Source organism: Sinocyclocheilus anshuiensis, unplaced genomic scaffold, assembly GCF_001515605.1.
Source record: "Sinocyclocheilus anshuiensis isolate Anshui unplaced genomic scaffold, SAMN03320099.WGS_v1.1 scaffold967, whole genome shotgun sequence".
Classification (NCBI taxonomy): Eukaryota; Metazoa; Chordata; class Actinopteri; order Cypriniformes; family Cyprinidae; genus Sinocyclocheilus; species Sinocyclocheilus anshuiensis.
In genome coordinates, this window is record NW_015542427.1 from 130,738 (window position 1) to 137,486 (window position 6,749).

The following is a 6,749-nucleotide window of genomic DNA, read 5'->3' on the forward strand; positions in this document are numbered from 1 at the left end:
TTTAAAAATATATTTCTACAGTGTGCCTACTTTTTTGTCAATACCTTCCAATATTTATGTAAACATTTTGTAAAAGTTGGCTTTCAAATGAGTGCAAACACATCTCACAGACTCTAGTGAGTTATATACAGTTTTATCATAATTTTATTAAAAACTGTATATAACTTGCACCACTTGTCACATCGACTCCCAACACTGGCCACATGATTTTAGTGTCTATATTTATTATTATTTATACACACTCCTGATATGTCCAGTCACACATCCTGAAAAAGTAACAGTTTTGAATTTTTAGTTGATATATCATTTTAAGTGTTGGTCTTATTAATTGCTACCGTAATCAGAAAAGCAAAATGGCTCCTGCATTTAATACAATATTTTATAGTGATATACAATATAGTGCACTGTCAGCTGCCAACACTGTAAGATTTCCTGTCTGACAGTGGTGACATTTTATAGCATGCATATCAGCCAGAGTTCCTCTATAACATATCAGATAACAAAGATAAAGACTGGAAGTCAGTCATCCTCACTATTGTCTGCTGCACCCACATTGATTGTGCTTTCCATGAAGTGTACATTTAAAGAAAATATTGCTGGATAGAAAAGCAAGAGGAAACTGTGGCAGTATGGGTTATCAGATATCAGTGATTCACATGATAACTTGCAAATCTGCGGTTAGTGTTTGCCACAGTTGAGTTTAGGCATTCTATAATGTGATACTGTGTACTATAATAAGAGGTTTAGGTGGCACTCCATAGAAACACCCAACCCAAACCCCAGACCCATATTACATGCCCTGCCAAGTGACAAAGGCCATTATAAGCAGGAAAAAACAGTTTCTAAAAACAAACAAATAAACCCTAACGGATCTCTATCAGATCAACAAAACACAATATAATGCTTTTAAATACTTCACTTCAGACTATTTCTTTTCTGTGTCCTTAACTGTACATTTTCTAAACCATTTAATCTTTTTCCACATATTACATTGATTGTTTTCTTATCACTTATGGTAACTTATACGTTTACGGTATATACTGTTCAAACGTTTGGTGTCAGTATTTATTTTTTTAATAAAATTATTATTTTTGAATTCGGCACACTAAAAAATGCTGGGTTAAATATAACCCAGCGCTGGATTAAAAAGGGACAAACCTAGCTATTGGGTTGTTTTGACCCAGTGGTTGGGTTGTTTTGACTCAAAACAACCCAACTGCTGGGTCAAAACAACCGAACTGCTCGGTCAAAACGGTCAAAACAACCAAATAGCTGGGTTTGTCCCTTTTTAACCTAGCGCTGGGTCATATTTAACCCAGCATTTTTTAGAGTGCAAGGATTTGATAAATGATTTCTGAAGGATCATGTGACAATGAAGACTGGAGTAATGATGCTGAAAATTCAGCACTGCATCACAGACATTTTTTACATTTTAAAATATAATCAAACAGAAAACAGTTATTTTAAATTGTAATATTACTTCACAATATTACTGTTTTTACTGAACGGTAGTGTAAATTATTTATCAGAACTATGACTTGCTCTTATCATTCTAAGAAAGTGATGTCATATCATTATGTTGTCGACAACAACAACTGCAGGCCAAACTGCTGCAAACTCAAATGCGACATACTGAATTATGCAACTATACGACAGTCTCATAAAAACACATTTAAGGTAAACCATTTGCAATTTACTCATTCAACAAGTGCCCTATATACAACTTGTTTTTATGATGCACTGCAAAAATGTACTGGACACTGAATTCTAGTGAACAAATTTCCAGCTGTACTTCGCTTTATAGTTATGCACAGTGCTAGAGAGCCAAATATAACACTATGAATGGTTGTGTAAATGAACTTGCACGCACATTTGAATAGACACGGAACAAGCCAAGACAAATACAGGTAGTAAGTATACTAAAGACTACCTAGTGAAGACAAACCTGTTTCATTTTAACAGCACACCCACCACTTATGAAGTGCAGAAGGATATGTGTCTTGCAAGCATTAAATTATGTTGATTAAATCATCTAAACACACTAAGACACAAACATGAGCGGCCTGCTTTTCATTTACACAAAAGCTTGAAATGATTTCCGTCTGCTGTGTTTACACAATTGTAATTCAGTGCCGCTGTACACTGCTTGTTGCTTTGCTGTTCTGTAGTGACGGCAGTACAGTACAGGACTATTTGTCTAATGCTCAGCTAACAAATAGGTCTGGATAGACTGCCAGATCTTTGCCCTTCATAGGTTCCTCATTGCCTTAAGGTAGGGCTGTGCCCTCTGGGGAAGCAGCATTGCTATTTGAACCAGTGCTGTCGTTTGTTTGATTCAGCCACCTTGGGCAACTTGTTTATCGAAGATCTGTAATAGTGAAACTTTAACATAATATACCTTTAACAGCTCTTCTGCTATCAGAAGACCATGCTTGCGAGTATAGAACTGTACTAATTAACCCTTTAAAGCCTACTTTATCATATTTGATCAAATGCACATTTCTAAGGCCTCTAAACTATCAGCATGACCAAAACTTTGCTGGAAAAACCAGTTGTACACAATCTAGTATGTCTTCTGTCTTCTGATTGATAGTTTATCTGTTTTAGCAAGTACAAAGCCTTTTAGTATCTTTCTTCAGGTTGTGGTTCACGTCTTTTTGTTGCGAAATCTTTACTGATTTTTATAAAGTAAATATAAGAATAACTTATATATTGTTTATATTTCAAGATGAATACTTGAAATAGACCGAATGAACTTAAGTTTACTTGATTATCCATAAATAATTTGTTGACACATTGTGTTAAAAGCATCAAACATATCATCATTGTACTGCACTGCATTATGTGTTTTGCCCCCACAATAAAAACCATAGAGCTTTAATCATATAAATTGAGCACTTAAATATATGTAATTGGGAGGTATAGAGAGACACTGATATCATGTATTTTCATGTATTTTATTTAAATGAAAGTAGTCTGTTATATTGTTATAAATCTCATTACATACACATTTCAACTTACTTATTGACCATATAAATAATATCTGCATCAATTGCATATTTTTGCTCAGTTTGGGCCTCTGAATAAAACTGAGGTGGTTTTTCATACACTCTTAAAAATAAAGGTGCTTCACGATGCCATAGAAGAACCTTTTTGTCTAAATGGTTTCATAAAGAACCTTTAACATCTGAAGAACCTTTCTGTTTCCCAAAAGGTTATTTGTGGCGAAATAAGGTTCTTCAGATTACAAAAACGCAAGAAAGAGATGGTTCTTTAAAGAACCTTTGACTGAATGGTTCTTTGTGGAGCCAAAAATGGTTCTTCTATGGCATCGCTTGAAGAACCTTTTGAAGCACCTTTATTTTTAAGAGTGTACACTGAAAAAAGCTCTAAATTAACTGTTTTTATATATATAAAAAAAAACACCTAAATACAATAATTTATACCAAAAAGACTATTATTTATTTTGTAATTTATTTTTATTTTATTTTATTAATCGGTTAAATCAGGTAAAGTTTGCTCTTTAAGGTTACAGTTACAGGTTACTGATTTTTAGTGTACTATGAGCCATAAAAGCCTGTTGTGTCTATTATGATACTCATCAAAACCCATCTTCTTCTTTTTTTTTTTTTTTTTGATTTTATTAATGTTTTATCTAAAGTTTCAACTTTTCCATTTCAAGCCAATTTCTTTATTTGTTTATATGTCAGGGCCCAGGCTTTATAGGTTTAAGTATACAGCCACACATCAGCTCTTGTCTTATATGACATACCTGCATACTATTATAAGCAACGTATTACAAAACAGTTGTGCCAATTAGAGGGGCGTTTATGTTTAAGGCATGGCAGTAGAAACCATATGCATGACACTCATTTCAATCAAAACAAACAACACAAATAAAGCTCTTTATCACCTGTAATTACACAGAGACAGCACCCTGCTGTTTCATAGTGAAATCAGGGTCCAGCTGTCAGCAGTGCATCACTTGTCACATCGACTCCCAACACTGGCCGCATGATTTTAGCGTCTGACGATTAGTGGCTGCCAGAGAAGTTTACATTCACGTGATTGACAGCCCGATTGCTTCAGCATGACGGCGTAAACAGGAAGGAAGAGCCTTTGGACATGCACAAAACACAAGACACTTTGGATCACAACTCCAGTTACACCAATCACTGGCAGAATATTAGCCTACTACTCTTAATAGTTCAACCATATCACTATATTTTCAGCCACTGTCTTATATGTGGAAATGAGGAGGTTGAAATACCTGTAGTTTAGAGGAAGTGATTTTATTCCTAATATTCAGAATAACAGCACGTGTCACGCTGAGGTGCTATTTAATAAGCTCACGATGACGAAGAGTAATCCACAACAGTCTTTTAATAATTAATCCACAAGGAACAAAGGAGATAACTGAAACCAACATAGAACAACATATTATAGACACAAACACAAACCAAGACGGATAGAGATTAGAAGGAACTAAGAGTAGTTAAACACTGGGACTAACGAGATAATTAATTAAAACACAGGGGAACAGAATGACATTGTCACGAATCCGGTCTATGAACTTCCGTTCACTCACCACCAGAGGTCACCCGCTCACTACATGGACTCTCACACTACACAGACTGTTACACTATACCCTGGACTACATTTGCCATCATCCATTGCACTGATTGCACACAGCTGTAACCAATCACACGCTCACCTGAAAGCTACTAATAACACACACTATATAAATCAGTCTCACACCACCATTCAAAACAGAGTATTGTTTTGCATTTATCACTCTTCTAGCGGTAGCTACTTTACAGAGCCAGTTCCCGGTCTAGTTCATAGTTTAGTCTAGTCTTGCCTTGCCTGTTTTCCTGTGTGAAGATCTTTGCCTGTGTATTACGGATTACCCCTTTTGTCAAGCCCTCTGGATTCTGTTTGCCTATTGAAGACCCACGCTTGTCCTAGGTTTACTCTGTCTTGCCTGTGTTGTACCCGTTTGCCATTGTTTGACCCATGCCTGTTATATGACCTCACGTCTTGGAAATAAAGCCTTGCATATGGATCCGCACGTCTCACTTCTCGTTCGCCCCGTTACAGACATAATTAAGACAACTAAGCAAAACTAGGTAAAAGGAAAACTAACACAGAAAACAACAGACAACGTGACTCATGGGTATATTTTATACTACAGTTTAATAAACAAGAATTTAATCTGGTGTGTAACTAATATTTTGGACACAATATCGCTAGTTCCTACGGAGCCCCGCACATGGCATGCAGGAAAAAATTGTAGGCTAAATTGTGTGCACGATTTACTAATTCGTTCCCTTGATTTATAAATTGTGCGCACAATTTACTAATTCGTTCCCTTGATTTGCTAAATCGTGCACACGATTTATAAATCGAGAATGAATTAGTAAATTGTGCACACAATTTAGCAAATCGAGGGAACGAATTAGCAAATCGAGGGAACAAAATAGTAATTGTAGAAAAGGCCGGCTATATATATATATATATATATATATATATATAGAGACATTAGGACCGGATGACTTATGTCTGCTCAATTTCCACCAGCACCCACACTAGTCTACCTCACAGTAATCGTGTGCATGTTTTAGTACTTCGAGGGAACAAATTAGTAAATTGTGCGCACGATTTATTAATTTTTTCTTGCATGTCATGTGCGGGGCTCCGTAAGTTCCAAATGAAGCCAGAGCAGAATTAACTGCTGAGAACCAAACAAGTGTCTCGTTCCTGAATGAATCAGTGTTTTTGAATGAATCAGTTGAATGACTGATTAGTAGTAGGTCATCCAGGTAATATTAACTTACTGTTTTATGAATACTGTTAATTCGGACATTTTTGGCGTACTGTTTCTCACATACTATATTGTAGGGAAGTATTCAATTTCGTGCTCAGCGACAGTCCGTCTGGAATATACAAACAGACAAAGCATCCAAAAGTCCCAGAATGCAACTCAGCCAATCAAATTTAAAGACTGAACTAACTGTGCTCTGAACACACTTGTAGTATTAAAATCATAGCCATTCTGTCAAGATTTTTAGTAGGACAATAATTACTTTTTAATTAGTAATTGTATATATATATATATATATATATATACAGTATGTAAATTATACTTTTAATTGTAAATTATAGTTTTCTGATTGGCTACATCGCGCGGACCGCTTACTTTCTTGCTATTTACAGGCTAGGGCTGTCAAACAAAAAAGTGTTATTCATGCAGAACTGTTTTGGTGATATTTGCAGTAGCCCTTCACCGCAGAACACAAGTTCTAGGGGGCGTGGTTGGATCCACATCTAGGTGGTGGAGATTGGTAGGGTTAGGGGTGGAGATGGGTGGGTTTAGGTATATGTAAGGTAGGAGGAGTTTGATCTGGATCCAACCACGCCCCTTGGATCTTGTGTTCTGCATTGAGGACCATCTCACCTGAGTTGTTGTGATGTAAACCACTGCAATTTATGTACTTATGTTAGAAATCTCAGATATGCACAAAGTTTAGTATATAGAAATGAACTGTATTACAATGTAGCTGATAAGATCCTAAAAAATATTCTTTGATTCATTTATCTAACGACTTTTGGATGGGAAATTTGTATTGCTTAAAGACTCATTTCCATGCATGTTATTACTGTACAAGAAAGGCAAATATTGCATGCTCTGGAGAGAGAGAGAGAGAGAGAGAGAGAGAGAGAGAGAGAGAGAGAGAGAGAGAGAGAGA